The sequence below is a fragment of the Cervus canadensis genome, chromosome 18 (genome assembly GCF_019320065.1).
Source record: "Cervus canadensis isolate Bull #8, Minnesota chromosome 18, ASM1932006v1, whole genome shotgun sequence".
Lineage (NCBI taxonomy): Eukaryota > Metazoa > Chordata > Mammalia > Artiodactyla > Cervidae > Cervus > Cervus canadensis.
In genome coordinates, this window is record NC_057403.1 from 34,041,910 (window position 1) to 34,065,993 (window position 24,084).

Genomic DNA, 24,084 nt, shown 5'->3' on the forward strand with positions numbered 1-24,084 from the left:
TGCTACCTTTGTCAAATAGTTTATATTATTCATTTTTCCTGGTTTCTGCAAAAAGTAAATATTACAGTTGAAACTGAATACCACTGAATGTTGTTACAAAATACCTTCAGTTCAGTCGCTCCGTCATGTCTGACTCTTTGTGTCCCCAAGGACTGCAGCACTCCAGGCCTCCCTGTCCATCACCAACTCCTAGAGTTTACTCAAAATCATGTTCATTGAGTCGGTGATGCCATCCAACCATCTCATCCTCTGTCGTCCCCTTCTCCTCCCGGCTTCAATCTTTCCCAGCATCAGGGTCTTTTCCAATGGCCACATCAGGTGGCCAAAGTATTGGAGTTTCAGCTTAGGTATCAGTCCTTCCAATGAATATTCAGGACTGATTTACTTTAGGATGGACTAGCTGGACCTCCTTGCAGTCCAACGGACTCTCAATAGTCTTATCCAACACCACAGATCAAAAGCATCAATTCTTTGGCATTCAGCTTTCTTTATAGTTCAACTCTCACATCCATACATGACTACTGGAAAAACCATAGCCTTGACTAGATGGGCCTTGTTGACAAAGCAATGTCTCTGCTTTTTAACATGCTGTCTAGGTTGGTCATGACTTTTCTTCCAAGGAGTAAGCGTCTTTTAATTTCATGGCTGCAGTCACCATCTGCAGTGATTTTGGAGCCCCAAAAAATAAAGTCAGCCACTGTTTCCCCATCTATTTGCCATGAAGTGATGGGATTGGATGCCATGATCTTAGTTTTCTGAATGTTGAGCTTTAAGATAAGCAATTTATAACACATTTGTAAGTTGGTCAAGATAGTGTTTTAATATACACAGAAATTCATGTTTATATTCTGAGAATCCTTTTACATGATCAAAGGCTGAATTTTCCAAGCAGGCAGATGTAGCTCATTAGATTTGCTGTGGACTGTGAAAGCCACTTGCCAATAGCATCAAAAGACTATTATTCATTTTAATCTCTCAAAGAGGACAGATCTTTCTTTGACAAACATTAGTGAAAAAACTAAGTTTGGGGCTTAGCGACTGGAATAGCTCAGCACAAGGAAATAACAGTGAAACTAAAGACAAATGGAGGAGAAGGAAATGGCAACCCACTCCAGTATACTTGCCTGGAAAATCCCATGGACAGAGGAGCCTGGCAGGCTACAGTCCATGGGGTCATGAAGAGTGAGACATGACTGAACCAACTGAGGATGCACACAGCCTTTGTTACATGTAAAATGAATACATTTACTTAACACTAATTTACTGAGACCTATATGTATCGAGCACAGAAGTGAGGAAAACAAATAAAAATCCTTCCCTTCAAAAAAAAAAAAATAAAGACAAATGGAGATAGACTGATGTTCTAGCTTTTCACCTTCATAGACCAGAGCTTCCATCTAGATTTCAAGGGAAAAAAAAAACAAACCAAAACCAAAACACCCGCCCCCCCACCTCAAACCCACACAGCAATAACAATGCACTTGCTGCATGCATAATGATCTTACCATCTGACCTGACAGAACTGTCAGTCTGAATGGCAAATTCTCTGCATATGATTGAGTTTTGTAATCTCAGCAGGTCAAAACAGAGAACTTAAGGGGCCAATCAAATCAGTTTTGACTGTCAATCACTATCCAAGCAATGGAGTTAATCAGAAAAATCGGGATGACATTCAGAAATTGTCTAAATCCTTGTTCAGGAATCATAAAGACAACTAAGAAAACTCTAGACATTTAAAATTCTGTAGATTTAAACTGAATATTGACATAGCTAGTATATCAAAGATGAAAATGTAACTATCTGGATAATTTGTGCAAATTAAGTAGTCTTGCTCTTCAGGCAGTTTTAAATCTTGATAACTAAATACTCAACTAAATGTTTAGCTGGGTAAATAAAACCTGATGTTAGTTTAGAAGTTATCCCTAATAGGGGTTTCAGGGTGCAGCTGTTCTGTTTCTTGATTAAGGTGCTAAGTTACATAGTGAAGTGAAGTTGCTCAGTCGTGTCTGACTCTTTGCGACCCCATGGACTGTAGCCTACCAGGCTCCTCCATCCATGGGATTCTCCAGGCAAGAACACTGGAGTGGGTTACCATTTCCTTCTCCAGGGGATCTTCCCAACCCAGGGATCTAACCCGGGTATCCCGCATTGGAAGCAGACGCTTTAACCTCTGAGCCACCAGGGAAGTTACATAGGTATCATCAAATTATAAAAATTTACTTAACTATACACTTACAATATATGAATCTTTGTGATCAAAGAAATGTCACATCCTCTAGTCAACTGCCCCATGAATTTAGTCTCTGAGAAAAGTTATAGTATCAAATTCCCATCTTATCTAGATGATCCCTGCTTTATACTTACTTGTTCTTTAGCTTTTCAAGCTAAACAGTTTAAGAATAAACTCAAGTTAGATATATTACAGCAACAGAACATATTTCATTATATTTGGGCCAATTATCTTTTAACTTATAACAATGAAAATGATTTCTATTCTAAAGTCTTAGGAAGGTATTTTTTTAAATAGTCTTGATAATCATGATACTTTATTCCTGAGAAAATCTACCAAACCACAATTCATGCATATTACTCTTTAATAGTCACAAAGTAGTTTGTGAAACATATACATAAGATTGAGTACAATACTTCAGCAATAGTGGGCACTCAAAATATCAATGACAGAGGTAGATCAAGAGATATACTAAGACACTGTCAAAAATATTTAAGGAATATCATGATGGGAAGAAGAATGAAACGCAGATATGAGTTCTAATTTTGCAAAATACTAGTCTTAAAGTTAATTCCTTAAAATCCTATATTAGCTTATTATTTTTCTAAGGTAGAATCATTGCTCAAGTTGGTTTATTCCACTGTATGCACAACTTAGAAACATAAAGGGATCCTTTCCCTTTTTATGAGCCAAGTGTTATACAAATGTGGGATGAAAGGGGCAAAAGAGAAAAAAAAGTATGCTTTTAACATAAAAAATTCACATGTACAATTTTATACATACCATAAGAGTCTCAAAATTATGATAGTATATGAGGCTAAGATAAGTAGTAACTGGCTACATTTCTTAAAAAAAAAAATTAAGTTACATCCTGTGTTTGTTCTAGAAGCTAAATAATCCAAGAAGGCAAATTCAAAATCAGACTATCGAAAAGGCACAGAAAGTAATCTTATTGGTTGATATTTGTTTCTGTTAACAATTTTAAACAGAATTTTAAATTTTGCAACAATTTTAAATCAAATTCAATGAAAGGAGCATTTTTCTTCCAAAAAGAAAATTTACATTACCCATTATAGCTTAAAATTAATACAATGGGTCAAAATTCTAAGAAAGAAAAGTGGTTAAATTTGGTCTTAACCTTTGGGTAAAATAAATTTTTAAATGCCTGTCTAATATTAATGGCTGTGCAACACTCAGTTTTTCCACATGAGTTATACCTTTTAAAATGTAATTTCAGCAAATCAGCAGCATAGAGTAATAAGTCCAAAGTTCATCTCACTTCCTCCGTAATATTAACCAGGGTTTCAATGGAATACTCTGCTTAGATTTAGGTTAGTAGCCCAATGTTTTCACATAACCAAAAGCTGAATTAAGTTTTAGTTGGGTCATATGATGATGCCATTGTTGTATCTCAAAAACAGCCAAATCTTGGCAATTTCATGTGTTTTAACTAATATGAGTTTTTTAGACAGTTCAAACTCCATAAAACAGCAAATACACACAAAAAATTGTTTACATGATGTGAAAATACATGTAAAAAATGTTTCCAAAGGAAACAATTAAATGCAAGGTATAAAGAGAAATAAAGATAGTGGGCTTTATGAGAAGGGGAAAAAAATCAGGTAGTTCAACAGGTTACTGAAATCCTGGTAGTGATCGATAAATCGACTTCTGCTTCACCTTTTATGAAGAGGCTGTACTTAGCAAATCACTGTGTAAGCTGCCTCAATAACAGGACTCCTGCTATCAAGTTTATGTGAAATGATTCCAACAAAGAAATTAATTTCTTCATGACAAGAAAAGGTTATCCGAAACGGGGAAAACACAGGAGACTGAGCTTTCTGCTAATAAAACAGACAAGTATCAGTCTAGGCATTGAATTCAGAGCTGTTTTATGTTCTGCAAAATCTGAATTCCTTGTAGCTCATCTACTACCATTGCATTAGAGACATACACACACATACACATACATGCATATGTAGATACATACTTGCCTGTTACCTGTTTTTGCAAGTTTCCTAGTTTTAGCACTGAAAGTTTCATGATCTAGAAACCCAAGCCTAGGCAAACTGGGAAGATTAGTACCCTAATGTACAGCTCCCAATCCATGCACCTTGCATGTATGTGCTTATGTGTATACACATAAGCATACACATAACCCCCATACACTCACCATCCCAAGCCCCCCAAAATGGTTTCCTGTAACTTACAATGAATTTATTAACTCTTTAGAAAATAAGTGGTGTTATAAAAATAATCTAAAAGCCGTTACATGTTTTACGACTATATTAATAAAATATGTAACTGGCAGTGATCAAATCTGAGAATGTAGAAACAGCCATTCATCACAAGCCATCAGACCTACCCTTTCCTAAAAAGTTTCATGTTTCATTCATATGTTGATAAGCATAAACCTCTTACAATTATGCTCTGTTTTACAACTATGAGGAAAATCTCTGGCTTTCTATAGGTTCAAATCTCAGCTTCACCACTTACCAACAATGTGGCTTTAAGAGAAATTACTTGACCTATCAATTCTCTACTTTCTATTATAGGGTTTTCATTATTATTAAATGATGCAATGTATATAAAATGTTTAGCATAAAATTAATTCTCAATAAAAGTTACTTATTACTATCATTGCTATTAGTATATTGTACAGGTAAGAACTTGCAAGTGCACTGAAGGAGGCAGTCACCCATTCCTGTCTTCTTTGATGGAAACATTTTCTATTAAAAACAACTTATTTCCTTTTATAATATTAAGATTTTCAGAATTATTCTTTCTGTATGTAAAAACTAAGAGAATTCTCAATAGTTTACAAGGTGTCCTTATAATAAGATTAATTACTTCTTTACATGGAACTTCTTCCAATTACTGAATTTCAATATTGGATATAATAGTACAAGAAGAGAATAAAAATCAAAGTTCCCTGCTACTTTAATAAAGTATAATATTTAATGGGCTAAAATACAGGTGGTAAAGTTCTAACTGTACTAAAAAGAACAAGTATAAAAATTAAATCAAACTGGAGTCAAATTATAGAGTTTGAGGAAATCTTTACAATCATCTAATCCAAAGCCCTCATTTTATAAGACCCAGAAAAGGTGATTTGTCCCATGTTATATGGCCAGAATCAGAAATAATACAAGAATTCAAGTCTCCTGACACCTACTGCAATTATCTGTTAATATGCTTCTCTCCAAATCACAAGGAAAATCATGAGACAAATTCCTTTTCCAAAATTTCTAATAGAAATTATCTTCGAAAACATAAAGATAATTATGGGGAAATGTGACAAGAAAGATGAAGGAAAAATAACTAGTATTGGATTGGCCGAGAAGTTCCTTTGGTATTTTTAGATAAAAGTAAAAGACACATTTTTTGTTTTCACCAAGAACTTTATTGAACAACGTATTCATTGTTTTGTTCCACTACTTTCTACCATTATGAAGACAACTTCATAATTCAATCTTCCCAAAAACTTTCTCTCCTTTTGAGCAAAGAACTATTCCAGGTGCCTTTTACAATCTTCCAGGAAACTGAAATTCTTCCATTAAGAGACTTCTGTAAAGATAGAAATAAACAGAAATCCAAAGGTGCAACTTCTGGTGAATACAGCAGATGAATCAGAAGTTCCTAGCCAAGTAACAGTATTGCCTGGTCATCAAAGAAACATGCAGTCTTGCATTATCTTGATGGAACATGTGTTTTCTTCTGACTAATTTTGAATGCTTTTTGTCATGTGCCGCTTTCATTTGGTCTAATGGGAACAGTACTTGTTGGAATCAATCGTTTGGTTTTCCAGAAGGAGCTCATAATAGAGGACTCACTTCCAATTCTACTGTATATACAACATCACCTTTTTGGATGAAGATTGGACTTCAGTGTGGTTGGTGGTGGTTCATTTTGCTTGTCCCATGATCTCTTCAGTTCCACATTATTGTACAGTATTTACCTTTTATCACCCATCACAGTTTGTTTTAAAAATGGAACATTTTCATTAAGTTTAAGTGGAGAATTGCATGCAGAAATGAGACCAAGAAATTAAGAAGGTTTTTTCACTTAACTTATGTGAAAGCCAAACATTAAAGTAAATAACATAACCAAGCTGGTACAAATGATTTCCAATTTCTGATTTGGACATTTTGAGTATATTTTGAGAGCTATCTCCTTCATGGTGTAGCACTGACTGTTCTCAATTAATGTTCGAGTTGATTGCTATCAACTTCAACTGGTCTACTTGACAGTGGAACAATGTCCAGTGAGAAATCTCCAGCATGAAACTTTGCACACCACTTTTGACATGTTCCATCAGTCACAGCACCTTCTCCATACACTGAACAAATCTTTTTTTGTGCGTTTCAGTTGTGTTTTTATCTTTCTTGAAATAATAAAGCATAATATGCCCAAAACATTACTTTTTCCTTCCACCTTCAATATTAAAATTGGTACACAAAATTCACGAGTTTTGTGAAGTGTTTTTTTTAAATGAACACTGATATGACAGCTGTCACAATACAATCTAACAAAATTGTTTCACATGAAGTTAAAGACAACTAAGCACTACTAGAGTTATCTGATAGGAAAAGCCGAAGAAACATTTTGGCCAACCCAATATCATGTCATAGAAAATATACTTTGAAGTCTAACAGAGCCAGCTCTGTCATTTCTCCCTTATGCAACAACAGCCAAAGTACTTACTCTGTCTGATCTTCAGGTTCCTCATTTGTAAAGTGGGAATAATACCACCTAGAACAAATAACATATAAAAATGATTAGAACAGTACAAGTTGGGAGTCACACTACCAAACTTAGAATTTTAAAACCACAACCTGCTTGTTTGACCAAGTTATATAACCTTTTTGAGCCACATAAAGTACTTTAGCACAGAACATGAGACATAAAATTTGCACCAAGTTTTAATTTTATCAGTACTATATATAAATCACCAGGCACTTAGTTGGCAGTGAATAATAAAAATTACTACCACCACCAAAACACCTGCTTTTAAAAATAAAATAGATGACAAAGATAACATGCTTTATAAAATTCAGTGTCATCTATCTTAAAATATGCCTACATATATAAAGCTCATTAGACTGGGATTAAATGTCAATTTTTATAAGTATGTTAAGAAAGAGAGTTCCAGAAAAACATCTACTTCTGCTTTATTGACTATGCCAAAGCCTTTGACTGTGTGGATAACAACAAACTGTGGAAAATTCTGAAATAGATGGGAATAACAGACCACCTGACCTACCTCCTGAGAAATATGTATGCAGGTCAAGAAGCAACAGTTAGAACTGGACATAGAACAACAGACTGGTTCCAACTTGGGGAAGGAGATTGTCAAGGCTGTATAGTCACCCTGCATTTAACTTATATGCAGGGTACATCATGTGAAATGCCAGGCTGGATGAAGCACAAGCTGGAATCAAGATGGCCAGGAGAAATATCATAACCTCAGATATGCAGATGACACCACCCTTATGGCAGAAAGCAAAGAACTAAAGAGCCTCTTGATGAAAGTGAAAGAGGAGAGTGAAAAAGTTGGCTTAAAACTCAACATTCAGGAAACTAAGATCATGGCTTCCGGTCCCATCAGTTCAGTTCAGTCACTCAGTCATGTCTGACTCTTTGCAACCCCATGAATCGCAGCATGCCAGGCCTCCCTGTCCATCACAAACTCCCGGAGTTTACTCAAATTCATGCCCATCGAGTCGGTGATGCCATCCAACCATCTCATCCTCTGTCGTCCCCTTCTCCTCCTGCGCCCAATCCCTCCCAGCATCAGGGTTTTTTCCAATGAGTCAACTCTTCACATGAGGTGGCCAAAGTACTGGAGTTTCAGCTTCAGCATCAGTCCTTCCAATGAACACCCAGGACTGATCTCTTTGCAGTCCAAGGGACTCTCAAGAGTCTTCTCCAACATCATAGTTCAAAAGCATCAATTCTTCAGTGCTCAGCTTTCTTCACAGTCCAACTCTCACATCCATACATGACCACTGGAAAAACCATAGCCTTGACCAGGCGGACCTTTGTTGGCAAAGTAATGTCTCCGCTTTTTAATATGCTATCTAGGTTGGTCATAACTTTCCTTCCAAGGAGTAAGCGTCTTTTAATTTCATGGCTGTAGTCACCATCCGCAGTGATTTTGGAGCCCCCCAAAATAAAGTCTGACACTGTTTCCACTGTCTCCCCATCTATTTCCCATGAGGTGATGGGACCAGATGCCATGATCTTAATTTTCTGAACGTTGAGCTTTAAGCCAACTTTTCCCTCTCCTCTTTCACTTTCATCAAGAGGCTTTTCAGTTCCCCTTCACTCTCTGCCATAAGGGTGGTGTCATCTGCATATCTGAGGTTGTTGATATTTCTCCCAGCAATCTTGACTCCAGCTTGTGCTTCTTCCAGCCAAGCGTTTCTCATGATGTACTCTGCATGTAAGTTAAATAAGCAGGGTGACAATATACAGCCTTGATGTATTCCTTTTCCTATTTGGACCCAGTCTGTTCTTCCATGTCCAGTTCTAACTGTTGCTTCCTGATCTGCATACAGGTTTCTCAAGAGGAAGGTCAGGTGGTCTGGTATTTCCATCTCTTTCAGAATTTTCCACAGTTTATTGTGATCCACACAGTCAAAGGCTTTGGCACAGTCAATAAAGCAGAAATAGATGTTTTTCTGGAACTCTCTTGCTTTTTCGATGATCCAGCGGATATTGGCAATTTGATCTCTGGTTCCTCTGCCTTTTCTAAAACCAGCTTGAACATCTGGAAGTTCTCAGTTCACGTATTGCTGAAGCCTGGCTTGGAGAATTTTGAGCATTACTTTACTAGCGTGTGAGATGAGCGCAATTGTGCTGTAGTTTGAGCATTCTTTGGGATTGCCTTTCTTAGGGATTAGAATGAAAATGGACCTTTTCCAGTCCTGTGGCCACTGCTGAGCTTTCCAAATTTGCTGGCATATGGAGTGCAGCACTTTCACAGCATCATCTTTCAAGATTTGAAATAGCTCAACTGGAATTCCATCACATCCACTAGCTTTGTTCATAGTGATGCTTTCTAAGGCCTACTTGACTTCACATTCCAGGATGTCTGGCTCTAGGTGAGTGATCACACCATTGTGATTATCTGGCTCGTGAAGATCTTTTTTGTACAGTTCTTCTGTGTATTCTTGCCACCTCTTCTTAATATCTTCTGCTTCTCTTAGGTCCATACCATTTCTGTCCTTTATTGTGCCCATCTTTGCATGGAATGTTCCCTTGGTATCTCCAATTTTCCTGAAGAGATCTCTAGTCTTTCCCATTCTATTTTTTTCCTCTATTTCTTTGCATTGATCGCTGAGAAAGGCTTTCTTATCTCTCCTGGCTATTCTTTGGTACTCTGTATTCAAATGGGAATATCTTTCCTTTTCTCCTTTGCTTTTCACTTTTCTTCTTCTCACAGCTATTTGTAAGGCCTCCTCAGACAACCATTTTGCCTTTTTGCATTTCTTTTCCATGGGGATGGTGTTGATCCCTGTCTCCTGTACAATGTCACGAAACTCCGTCCATAGTTCATCAGGCTCTCTGTCTGTCAGATCTAGTCCCTTAAATCTATTTCTCACTTCCACTATATAGTCATAAGGGATTTGATTTAGGTCATACCTGAATGGTCTAGTGGTTTTCCCTACTTTCTTCAGTTTAAGTATGAATTTGGCAATAAGGAGTTCATGATCTGAGCTACAGTCAACTCCTGGTCTTGTTTTTGCTGACTGTATAGAGCTTCTCCATCTTTGGCTGCAAAGAATATAATCAATCTGATTTTGGTGTTGACTATCTGGTGATGTCCATGTGTAGAGTCTTCTCTTGTGTTGTTGGAAGAGGGTGTTTGCTATGACCAGTCCCATCACTTCATGGAAAATAGATTGGGAAACAATGGAAACCGTGAGAGACTTTATTTTTTTGGGCTCCAAAATCACTGCAGATAGTGACTACTGCCATGAAATTAAAAGACGCTTGCTCCTTGGAAGAAAAGCTATGACCAACCTAGACAGCAAATTAAAAAGCAGAGACATTACCTTGTTGACAAAGGTCCATATAGTCAAAGCTATGGTTTTTTCAGTAGTCATGTATGGATGTGAGAGTTGGACTATAAAGAAAGCTGAGCACTGAAGAACTGATGCTTCTGAACTGTGGTGTTGGAGAAGACTCTTGAGAGTCCCTTGGACTGCAAGGAGATCGAACCAGTCAATCCTAAAGGAAATCAGTCCTGAATATCCATTGGAAGGACTGATGCTGAAGTTGAAGCTCCAATACTTTGCCTACCTAATGCGAAGAACTGACTCATTAGAAAAGACCCTGATGCTGGGAAAGACTGAAGGCAGGAGAAGGGGATGGCAGAGGATGAGATGGTTGGATGATATCACCGACTCGATGCACATGAGTTTGAGTAAGCTCCAAGAATTGATGATGGACAGGGAAGCCTGGAGTGCTGCAGTCCATGGGGGTCACAAAGAGTCGGACACGACTGAGTGACTGAACTGACTGACTGATATTATAAGTAGCAAGTAAATGATTCTATAGTGACATATTTAAGAAAATCTGTTGCTTTCAGAGTATTAAATTTTAAACCTCTCAGTTCACAAGTCAGAAAACATGATATAAAGTCAGAAGTTAGGTAATAGCAGAAGTATTACAAACAATGAAATAAAGATAAAATTATAGCATCAGTACATTTGAAAATCTGTAGAAGACTGTATATAGAAAAAAAGATATGTTTATTATGACATGGTTTTCATAAGTTCCTAATCAAAAATATAATAAAAGGAAAAGAAACAGTAGAAAAATACATTCAACATATCACGATTTAAGAGAATCAATTCCCTGGTGATTAGAAAAGATCTATCTCTGAACTGGGTGGAAAGGCATGATTCCTAAATCCAAAGGGAAATTAAAACCACAAAGTTTAAACAAAACAGCATGAAAAAAAAATCAATACCTCACAAAATAAAAAGGAATAATTTAGTTTTCAGCTTTCTCTGTACAAAAATTCTATTTTTAGATCTGATACAGTGGTTTAAGATGCTATCATGTCTTCAAGCTCCAGTTGTAGGAAAATACCTGTTTATCTCTGCTACTTTTAAAGGTAAATAGTAGATGTTGTATTTAAGCTACAATGTGGAATACTTCTGAGTAACCTTATGCCAAAATGGCACATTTCTGAGGGATGCAAAGGTATTCAATAAAAAGCTTTTAAAGGCATATTTTTAAACTTGCAGCAGGAAAGCTTTTCTGTGTCAAGACAGTAATTCTTTTAACAGCATTGATCAAAATGTCATTCTTTTATGAGTGTACAATACCTTTTAATGGCATACAACAAGCCATTAGGGTTATACACCTCTGTACAGCAGACAGCTTACTGGAAAAAAGGGAACACTGGCCAAGATACAATCAGTAGGTTTTATGCTTCTAACAGGCAACCTTTTCCCCCCTAGCTGCTTCATTGTGAAGTCCACAACTGAAATTATCCAAAGATTAAGTGTAAGCTCTCTTCACTTCTGTAATTTAGAAGCATTTTCACAGAGGCATAAACTGCAGGGTCTAAACTGTATCTTTGTAGATACCATGGGATGGCCTTGAAAACTGCCTCTCACCAAGGGCCAGTGAGAAATTATTCATGAAGATTAGAAAAGAATGACAGTTTTATTTACTTTGCTACTTTCTGGGGAAAGAAGAAAGTGAATTTAAAAAGTGTTCTGAGATAATCACTTTTCATATTTATTTATAAAGCCAAATAGTAAGGGAACATTAAAGTTATAAAATATTTTACCATAAAATATCTATCTTCATCAACTAACGTTGATTAGGTAATTTTTCGTAAAGGAAAACTATTTAAAAATCATCTTAAAACAAGTCTTTGTCTTTGGGACATTCAGGCTTTAGGAGAGAAAATAAATTCTGAAACTACTTACAAAACTTAATCACATGATTATACAAACTCACACAAAAAAACTTTCATCAATTTACTAAATTTCTAACCATGCAGGAAATGAAAAGCTAGATAGAACATAGATAGAAAGGGATAGAACATAAACAGAAAGGGAAATTATTCCTGCTTTTCATGTTAAACCTTTACGTGTTTTTCACTGTTAAAGCTAATATGACTTGAGTATAAGTAAATTCTTAGAATAAAGATAAATATCCCAGATATTAATATATTGACTGTAGCCTAAATTTCTACCTTCTGAAAACTATTCAAGGCCTTTACAGAGCTTAAAAAATGTTACTGGTAATAACTGTAATTATTACAGTCCAGCACCAAAAAATAAAACTCAACCTTACAGACAATATCAGATGAATCTCATAAAGGTTTTCCCTAAAAGAAAGTTTAAAAAGTAGAAGAATCTAGCTCCTTTTAAAGGTGTGAGTGTGTAGGCAAGGGTGTGGGTATGTGGATGTATAGTGGAAAGACAATGGTAAGAAAATAAGAAAGGTTTCTTTCCAAATTTTATCAAATTTTCAGGCAATGTAGAGAACAAGAGTATCTGCACTGGCTGCATCATTGTGAAAGTCACTCAGTTATGTCCAACTCTTTTTGACCCCATGGACTATACAGTCCATGGAATTCTCTGGGCCAGAATTCTGGAGTGGGTAACTGTTCCCTTCTCCAGGGGATCTTTTCAACCTAGGGATCGAACCCAGGTCTCCCTAATTGCAAGCGGATTCTTTACCAGCTGAGCCACCAAGGAAGCCCCACTCTTTGTGACCCCATGGACTATAATGAAAACAATTGAAATGCAAAGTAATAAACAAAGACATTTTAAAATCATCCCAGTTGATAAGAATAGTTTAAAAAAAAAAAAGAAGTACCAATACAAAAATCTAAATGAAAGTGAAAATTCAGAGAAGGCGGTGGTGTGCTGAATCTGCTTTTGTCCATTTTAAACAGAGTTAAGATGTACAGATCTGGCTTGGAATGAAGGAAAGAAGACAAATAAAAATACCACCTAAGAGTCTAACAAGAGGTTGTCCACCCAAGAAGCTGAGAATCGGTTACTCCCTCAAAGTAAAGGTGATCCAACAGTCTGGGTTTAAGGTACTATAAGGAAAGCTGTCTTGGAAATGACCAAAACAGGAGAAAAAAGAGCAACAAGTTGCAACCACAATCTAGCACTCAAGTAAATGTACGCACCAAATTCACATCACCTGAATGGGTCCAAATAAATAAACAAACATAAAATAGCATGCAACTAGTCACACTCCAAGAAGCCAAATGCAACAAACACAAATGTTAACTGGTGGAACAAACTTATTAAATACACAAGTAAACAAGGCACTGTGAAAGAGGACCAGTAAAAACAAACCTATAAGGATTTCATTTCTTGGAATTATCACAAATAGATTATATAAAACCCTGTTTAATATGTTTATAATAATTTTTAAAGGGAAAAAACATCTTCACAGAACAGGAAAAAAAAACCAAAAATGACATAAAATGTTCACAAGACATTTATACAAATTAAATACACAGTAGTTGAAATTTTAAAACCTAGTCAAGAGGTTTTCACACATTATCTCAGTAGAGACTAACCCTTCCCAGTAAAAAATAGCTATAGAAAGTAGGTAAAATATGGAAAACAACAATGTGAAGGTATTAAAGAGCTACCAAAGGCAGTCAAGAAGTATAAAAGAGAAGTTTAGAAAGCTAAGCTCAACTTTCAGCACGGGCTTTATTAAGTCATTTGTCAATCCTCAGACAGGAGGCAGACATGCTAAGCAGAACTGTTAGTAGTAATCACATATAGGGGAAAAAAATTTTAAGTTTCAGCACTCAGGCTTCCCTGGTGGCTCAATCGGTAAAGAATCCACCTGCAATGCAGGAGACCGCCTGCAATGCAGGAGACAAGAGTTTGATTCCCGGGTAGGGAAGTTCCCCTGGAGAAGGAAATGGCAACCCACTTCATAATTCTTGCCTGGAGAATCCTATGGACAGAGAAGACTGGTGGGCTACAGACCATGGGGTCGCAAAGAGTTGGACATGACTGAAGCAACTTAGCACGCATGCACACATGTCTTAGGGAAGCACAGCTTCTAGGGGAGAGGACAGTGAGTGACTTAAAAGTGATATTATTTGGATGTTTGGTGGTAAGGAGAAAGAAGAAAGCAGGAGAGAAATAAAAAATGATCCTTCAGAAATAAAAGGAAGCACAAAATTAAAGAAAGGAAAACCTTTTCACCTTCCAAACAAATGCACCATAAATTTAAAATACTGCCCTTCATTATAGAAATAGAATAGGGTGCTTTTGAACTAAGAAACCTTGTAAACCCTCTCACAACTTTCTATACAAACTAGTATCACTGGTCAAGAAAAACAAAACTTTTAAAATGGATCAGAGAACAGTAGGCAACAACAGTAAAAAAATTATTATGAAATAATATAGAAAATAAGAACAAAAACTCTTCAGCTGATGAACACTCCTCTCCAAAAAGAAAAAGGAAAGGAAGAAAGAAAAAGAAACCATAGAGAAAACTACAACAATGTCTCAAATTGAACCATATATTGTTAAACCAGTATTTATATTTTTCAAAAACCTTAAATCAAATATTCAATAATTCAGAACAGAAATAGAACAGAATTGGGCAAAAATCTTCACTTCAGAAGATGTGAAATAAGAGATAACTGGTCTCATGAAAGAAACTGAGAAGACAAAAATTATTTTAGAAACCAAAAATAAATTATAAAGTACTCAAGAGAGAAAAGGATTGAATGAAAATATAAGGGGCACTGAACAAAAGCCTGAATATAACCAAGGGAATAAAACAAAATGAAGGGAGAGTATAATAAGGTTCAGGGAAATGTTATAACATACCAGAGAAAAAAAGAGGACCCAACATACATAAAATTAAGGAGCTAATATTTAAAACTAATAAAAAAAAAACAAAATAAGAAAACACATGAATATTATAAAGGTCTAAGAAGGGCCTGGGAAAACTGACACAAACAATTCTGAGATCTATGAAAAATACATAATTAGACTTTAAAGATAGAAAAAAATATTTGGGATCACTTGCAAAGGAAGAAAAATCAACCTGGTATCAGACTACTGAGCAGTAACCTATAAATGAAGATAGTAGGAAGATAGGAATCAAATTATTTTATTTAAACTGATGAAATTGAACAGTGAAATCCTAAGTAAGCAAAAGAGGGACAAAAATAAGGGCATTATAAATAACAATATCAAGATAACCACTAGAACAAAAATACAAACCTTCCAAAATGCCAAGGAAAATACAAAAAGGGAGGAACATTATACAAAATGAAAGTGAGAAAATGTAGTAACATATACATGTGTGTGTACTTGCTCAGTCACTTCAGCTGTGTCTGACTCTTTGCGGCCCTACAGACTGTAGTGCTCCAGGCTCCTCTGTCCATGGGATTCTCCGTGCAAGAATGCTGGAGTGGATTTCCATGCCCTCCTCCAGGGGATCTTCCCCACCAGGGATTGAACCTGCATCTCTTACGTTTCCTGAATTGGCAGGCAGGTTCTTTACTACTAGCACCACCTGGGAAGCCCCATAATATATACATATATATTAATATAATATTTTGTTAGAATTGTGTCATTTCAATAAATATACACTGATTTGCCACTCCTGTTAGAAAAAACTCACAACTTTGAATTAACTCACAAAGCCAAACAACTCTAAAATGTATTAGAGAAGCTCATCTAAAATAGAATAATTCAATTATTAAAAATACAAGGGCTAGACAATGTATTCTACGCAAATAGAGCAATAAGAAAGTAGGTATTGCAATTCTGATATCAGACACGGTAGAACTAACACCAAAAGCACTGCATACTAAAAAGAACATTATGATCTAAAAGTCAATTCAAAATAAATATATAATAGGAATATCTATGTGCCAAATAACACACTGAGTACCATGATAAAATAGAATCAAGAAGATGCAAAAAATAAAGAAAACAAAAAGACATCAACATACCAAACTCAATATAAGTATTCAAAAAATATAAAAGGATGAGGAATATATAAACTAAACAAGCTATGTGAATATCTTTAAACTCCTGTAACAAGTAATTTCCTTTTTAAGTACATATGAAATTTTCATAAAAATTGACCAAATGCATGTGTCTCAAAGAAAGCTTCAATATATTCCATAAAGTAGAAACAATATAAAAATATTTTGATCATACAATAGAAATTAAAAACAAAAGATTATTTCACCAGATAGTAATAAAATTTAATAGCAATGTCTTTGGTGAAAGGGGAAATATAAACTGACATACTAAATGGTACAAACTACTAACAAGATCAAGAGCTGATGTGAATGTAGAATAACTAGAACTGTCATATGCTGTTTATTGGAAAACAAATGAAAACTTTGGGCAAAAGTTTGGTAGTAGTTTAAGATGTTAAACATTTATCATATAATTCCTAGGTAGTCATCCAGCAAAAGTAAAAATCTGTGACCACAAAAAACCTGTAGGAAAATGTTTATGGCAGCTTTATCACTAACAGCCAAAAACTGGAAAAATCCAAATGTCCATTAGCTGGCTAATAGATAAACAGACTATGGTACATATGTATAATGGAGTACTACTCACACACAAAACATAATAAACTGATACATGCAACAACATGAATAAATCTTAAATTCATTTGCCAACTGAAAGAAGTCAGATATAGGCTGCATACTACAGAATTCTATTAATATGATATTCTCAAAGTACAAACCTACAGTGGCAGATAGCAGATCAGTAGTTGCTAGGGGATAGGTATGGGACCTGAGAAATGATGATAAAGGATCATGAGGTAACTTTACAAACTTACAGAAATATTCCTTATCTTGATTATGGCAGTAGTTTACAACTGTTTATATTTGTCAAAACTCATAGAACTATATTCCTAAAAAGTGAACTTTACCATATGTAAATTAAACCTCAGTAAAACTGACTTTTTTTTTTTTTAATTAGTTGGAGGCTAATTACTTCACAACATTTCAGTGGGTTTTGTCATACATTGATATGAATCAGCCATAGAGTTACACGTATTCCCCATCCCGATCCCCACTCCCACCTCCCTCTCCACCTGATTCCTCTGGGTCTTCCCAGTGCACCAGGCCGGAGCACTTGTCTCATGCATCCCACCTGGGCTGGTGATCTGTTTCACCATAGATAGTATACATGCTGTTTTTTTGAAATATCCCACCCTCACCTTCTCCCACAGAGTTCAAAAGTCTGTTCTGTATTTCTGTGTCTCTTTTTCTGTTTTGCATATAGGGTTATCGTTACCATCTTTCTAAATTCCATATATGTGTTAGTAATGCTGTAATGTTCTTTATCTTTCTGGCTTACTTCACTCTGTATAAGGGGCTCCAGTTTCATCCATCTCATTAGGACTGATTCAAATGAATTCTTTTTAACGGCTGAGTAATCCTGGTGTATATGTACCACAGTTCCTTATCCATTCATTCTGCTGATGGGCATCTAGGTTGCTTCATGTCCTGGCTATTAAAACAGTGCTGCGATGAACATTGGGGTGCATGTGTCTCTTTCAGATCTGGTTTCCTCAGTGTGTATGCCCAGAAGTGGATTGCTGGGTCATATGGCAGTTCTATTTCCAGTTTTTTTAAAAATCTCCACACTGTTTTCCATAGTGGCTGTACTAGCTTGCATTCCCACCAACAGTGTAAGAGGGTCCCTTTCTCTCCACACCCTCTCCAGCATTATTGCTTGTAGACTTGGATAGCAGCCATCCTGACTGGCGTGTAATGGTACCTCATTGTGGTTTTGATTGCATTTCTCTGATAATGAGTGATGTTGAGCATCTTTTCATGTGTTTGTTAGCCATCTGTATGTCTTCTTTGGAGAAATGTCTGTTTAGTTCTTTGGCCCATTTTTTGATTGGGTCATTTATTTTTCTGGAATTGAGCTGCAGGAGTTGCTTGTATATTTTTGAGATTAATCCTTTGTCTGTTTCTTCATTTGCTATTATTTTCTCCCAATCTGAGGGCTGTCTTTTCACCTTACTTATAGTTTCCTTTGTAGTGCAAAAGCTTTTAAGTTTCATTAGATCCCATTTGTTTATTTTTGCTTTTATTTCCAATATTCTGGGAGGTGGGTCATAGAGGATCTTGCTGTGATTTATGTCGGAGAGTGTTTTGCCTATGTTCTCCTCTAGGAGTTTTATAGTTTCTGGTCTTACATTTAGATCTTTAATCCATATGTAAATTAAACCTCAGTAAAACTGACTTCTAAAAAAGAAGAAATCAGGGAGTGGGAAAAAAAAAATTACATACAGGAGAACAAAGATCAGAATGACTCCAAATAATCTTACAACACAAGGCAGAAGGCAATAGAATATTAAAGTACTAAAAACATTATATATCCAGATTAAAAATAAATCTTTTGGGTTTGCCTGGTTGTCTAGTGGTTAAGAATCTGCCTGCCAGTGCAGGGGACATGGGTTCGATCCCTGATCTGGGAGGATTCCACATGCTGGGGAGCAACTAAGCCTATATACCACAACTACGAAGCCAGTGTTCTAGAGCCCGTGGGCTGCAGCTGCAGCTACTGAGCCTGCAGGTCCTAGAGTCCATGCTCCGCGCCAAGACAAGCTACTGCAAGGAGAAGCCAGTACATCTCAATGAAAAGCAGGCTCTGCTCACCTTAACTAAAGAAAGCCTACACACAGCAATGAAGACCCAGTGCAGCCAAAAACAAATAAATAAATCTTTCAAAAATGAAAGTTAACCAAAAACATTTTCAAGTAAAAACAAAACAAAAACAGAATCCATTACCAACAAGCCATACCATAAGCAATGTTAAAGGAATTTCTTCAGACAGAAGAAAACAAATGAAAATTTGGATCTACAAGAAGAAATGGGCTTCTCTGGTGCCTCAGATGGTAAAGAATCTGCCCACAATGCAGGAGACTTGGGTTCAATCTCTGGTGGGGAAGATCCCTTGAAGAAGGGAATGGTTACCCACTCCAGTATTGTTGCCTGGAGAATTTCATGGACAGAGGAGCCTGGGGAGGTTGCAAAGAGTTGGGCAACAAGTGAGACACTAACACTTCACAAGAAGAAACAGAGTGCCAGAAATGGTAAGATGTAGGCAAATATTAATAAAATTTACTCTCATTTTGTTAATTCCATTAAAACCTCCTCACAAAGAAACTGCCAGACTTGGATGGATGCATGCTGTTTTCTATCAAATCTTTAACAAAAAATATTACTAATCCTATACAAAATCTTTTAAGAAATAGAGAATATAACACATCTCAGATCATTTAAAGTAGTCAGACAGCATTGCCCTAATGCTAAAATCAGAAAATCAAAATAAAGCAAAACAAAGACCAATCTTCCTTATGAACACTCTAAAGAAAAAAAAACTTTAAGATCACATTAAAAGATAAAAACAATCAGGATATACTATGTTCATGGATGGAAAGAATGAATACGGTAAAGATGACAGTTCTTCCCAAATTAATGTAGAATATACACATTAATTCCTATCAAAGCAATTCCTGTCAAAACCTAAGAAGATTTCTCACTAAAATTAATATAGAAAATCAAAGCACCAAGAATAAATAAGAGAACAGCTTGGTATGGGAGTAAGGGGAGCAGTTTAACCTACAGAATATACTGTCTTCTTTCAGAGATAAGGTAATTAAAACACCATGTTATATGTGCAGGGTGAGGCAAATGAAATGGACTAAACTAGTTCAAAAACAAAGGCAAACATATATTTATAGAAACTGTATGGGAACATGACATTACCCATTCAGTGAAGAAAGGATGTCTTATTCCAGAGCTTGTAAATTTTTTCTATTAAGGGCCACATGGTTAATATACTAGGCTTTGAAGCTCATATAGTCTCTCTCACAACTACTCAATTCTGATGCTATAGCACAAAATCAGCCAGACAACATGTAAACAAGTGGATGTACCTGTGTTCTCATAGAATTTCATTTACATAAACAGATAGTGGACCAGATTTGGCCCATGAGCATGTTTTCCAAATAGCAACAAAAATTTTTTAGTTAAAATCATTTTTCACACATAATACACAAACTGAGTTTCAGGTGAAGTAAAGTTTTAGTGCATGAAAAAAAAAAAAACACTTGATGATGTAAATTATATTCAGGACAAGCTACTGGAATTCCACAATAAAAATCATTTTAATATAAGGCATCCAAAACATTAAGGCACAAAAATTACTTTAAGTCTTTAGGTTGATCAAGTATTTTCCTAATTAATGTAAAAAGATACAAAATCTCAACTGTGAATGACCTTCCTACAATTCTAGAAAGCACTTCAGTGACTTCTCTAAAATTCTCAACCCAGTGCTCATTTGAAAGTGCTAATACAACTGCTTCAGGGTTTCTCACTTTCCCACTTTCTTCAGAACAAGTCTCAATTCAGAAATTAAATGATGGCCATTTTAAAGAAGTAGAACATTTAGCTGCTTTGGCTGTTTCTTTCTACTTTTAAGAAATAGAAATACATTTCTAGAATACTTGACTGGAGTTCTTCCATATAGATTTAAAACTCCCTGAAATTGATACAAAAAATTTTCCTATATGTATCATATTGTACACAAAAGCTTCAAGGTTTTTCTTGCTTCTTAAAGGGGATTATGCCTTTCCATCTCCCCCAACCCCAAGAAAGTTAAACTATGTTAAACCTTGGTTCCAGAGACTGGAAAACATACAGAAAATCAAGTTGAATTATCAATTAGAAAGAAAATAGAGGATTTTCATAGTTATAGACAGGGGATGTCAGACAAAATGTTCATTCATACTATGGAACTCCTTAAAGTGGTTCTGAATCTTAACTTGAAAGTCAATAGATGGAGTCGTAGTGAGGGGAGTCAGATCATAATAGACACAGAAGGTTAATGAAGAGAAGACTTTTCAATGGGAGTTTGTTTGTTTCGCTTTTTAATGTTTTTAATGATCAAGCCTCAGAGTTTCATTTTACTCCAAAAGATCTATTGCGTTTGTTCTAAGATCCAGACAGTACTCACAATGCCAATATGAAATGTATGTGTCAACAGGGTCCGAGCAAGAACAAAATAGTCATGTTTTCGACAGGAATCCGCTCATTCAGAGTCAGTAAGTTACTTGGGGTCAAGATCTTACATTTCTGTATCCTTTTATACAGAGCTTGCACTTGCTGCTTTCCACGGGAACTTTATTGCGTCTCAGTTGGGAACAAGTGGACAGCAGCATCCTATTCCTTGATAAGGAAAGTTCTGGACTCAGTTTGTGAGATGTGGGGCGCTCCCCAGGTCGCTCGGGAGTTTCCCACCCTATCACGGGCAGGTAGAAAGTTCCTGACAGTGTGGGTGATGAAGAGCGGAATATAACTAGGAAAGACGTAGGAGGGTAGGAATGAGGCGGGAGTCAAGTGCGCTTGGGGGAGGTGTAAGCACGTCAGAGTTGGAGGGTTGCTACTGAGGAGGGTTAGAAGGTGAGAGACACCAATTCGTGAAAGAAAAGGGAGGGGAGACTCCCTCCAGGAGCGACAGAAGCGGGGTGGGAGCGTCGTCTCTGAGACGCGAGGAAAACGTCGTCAGGGAAGAATCTAGAGGCCGTGAGGAGGAGAACGGTGAGCCTGCCTCAGGAAGGGAAGTTCCAGCCCGACTGAAGTCACCCATCTCTAGGCGACCTGTTTAACGCAGCGCCCCTGCTCCTCGGCCGCCCTTTTAGTCATTCTCCCCTCAGGGTCTCTCACCACCGAGTTTGTTGGCTCCCGCAAGACGGCCAGAACCATTGTCACCTCGTGAACTGTCCGCGCCACAAATTCAAATCAGAGTTCCTGAGCCTAGCGCTCCGAACTTCTCCCAGAGTGAAGGACAGATGGACCAATGGAAGCCCCGCTGGCCTCAGACGTACAAGGTGGTGGGCGGGACGAAGGGACGGGGTGGGCAGAAGAGCGTTGTCCTGACGACGGCTTCCGGTGCTGCGGTGACTTACCGCCGGAAGGCGAGAGTCCGCGGGAAAAGCGGTCTTGTTAGGTGATCACTGTGGTTTGGGGATGAGGAGGTCTCCTCAGGAGTAACCGCGGGCCTGAGCCACGGTCACGCCACTATCCTTCGTTTCCTTTAGCCTTCTCGCTCACCAAAAGATTTTCCCGTCCAGTTATAAAGTGCAAGTTGTTTCCCAAAGGTAAGCGTGTAGTATAACACCAGCCCCTTGTTTTTTGAGGGTAACGGAAACTTGAGTCCACTTTGTCACCAGGGAGCGGGTACTAAAAAAAAAGAAAAAAGTGAAAATTTGGATTTCTAAACATTTAGCAAAGTTTTACCGTGTGCATTTTTACTGTATTGTACGCAGTTTGTAGTCTTGAAATATTGGGTGCAATTTGAGTTACAATTAAATTTAAAATTCTAGTTCTTTAGGACCCGCAAATTTCATCTGAACCGGGTATATTAAAGACCTTTAATTTAAAAATTTTATGTAACCATCTAGAAGCTTCTCTAACTTAAGTTCTTAATCTCCCATAAATCTCAAGTTAGATGGTATAAGATGGGCAGGTTCTTTGAGTTCAAACCATTACAAGAATCAAACTAATTCATCTGAGGTGCCTCCTTTCATAGAGAATCACTTGAATCTAAAATAATTGAAACCAGATGCTAAGCATGGATCCTTTAGTTCAGTGTGTATCTCTTGGCGATAATGGTCTCACTTCAGTCTCTCCTTTATGGAAGAAAGTAAGCGCTGTTGAAATGATGGAGGAAAAATAAGGGTTTTTACAGACAATTATTTAAAAAAAAAAACAAACTTAGGAGCTTTGAAACACATGTTTTAACAAAAGTTGTTGTTAAATTCTTGTCACCAAAATCTAAAAGGAAAAGTTCATAACTTATCTGCTTTATCAAGAAGAATTTCTTCCTTTACACTTAAGACAGGGAAACATTTATGAAAGCTTAGATCTATGTGTTTAGGTTCCTGCCAACCCTTTTCTTAAAATTCCAACTTCAAAACTCCCTGCTAATGAGCACTTTTCCAGCGGCTTGGATGAAACATTCTGAATAACTTCCTCAGCCTGGAGGTTAGAAATTTCATTAAATAAAAAATTAAATATATTAGAATACTTAGGTATGAAACATTAACGACCTGAGTAACATTCTTCAGAAGAAGAAGCACTTAAGGAAACATAGGCCACCTGCGTTGCAGAGTCATCTAAAATGATGAGATTTGATAGATAGGCGAGAGATCAAAAAATGGCCAGATTTCAAAAGAGAATGTTCTGTGAGCTGCTTATTGCCCTCATAGACCATTTGAAAATAAAACCAACTCTCAGCAGAAGCCCAAGAGGCATTAGAGATGAACTAGACTATCCTTTGGATGTCAGTATTGTACTGAAAAAGTCAGTTACACTGTTATTTATCTTCAGGGGGAAATGCCTAAATTTTATAAGGATTTAGAACTTTAAAAGTGTATAGTGACTATAGAGTTTAGAAAGGAGACTTGAGTCTAAGTTAGATGAACTTGGGAAAACAGTGTTGTCTGTAGTAGCATTTGGCTTTGTACTCTCCATTCGTCTTACCTAAATGTCCTCTTACTCCTGCTTTTTTGAATCTTATCTCTCAATACCCAGGTCAAATTCTGAGTTTTTCTGAGCTGTAACTAATAGTTAACTGTCTCCTTCAGAACATCTATAGAATTAAAAATACACTGTTTATTTGGCTTTTTTCTTTCCCTTTAGGCCTGGTAATGTTTTTCTCATTTATGTTGATGAATGTATCTTACATATAACTTGCCTTATCTGTTGGATTCTAAGCTACTTAGAGTTTTATTCACCACTGTACATGGCAGAATGACTTAAACATGGTAAACAT

The 24,084-nt window shown here is 36.6% G+C and overlaps 1 long non-coding RNA gene across 1 annotated transcript; it reads right to left on the reverse strand.

Moving 5' to 3' along the window:
• Positions 1-5,610: 5,610 nt before the first annotated feature.
• LOC122421599 lies at positions 5,611-22,110 on the reverse strand. Its single transcript, XR_006263521.1, has 3 exons — positions 21,975-22,110; positions 6,935-6,982; positions 5,611-5,797 (listed from the first exon to the last, which is right to left on the reverse strand). It is a non-coding gene; the product is annotated as an uncharacterized LOC122421599 (long non-coding RNA).
• Positions 22,111-24,084: the final 1,974 nt, after the last annotated feature.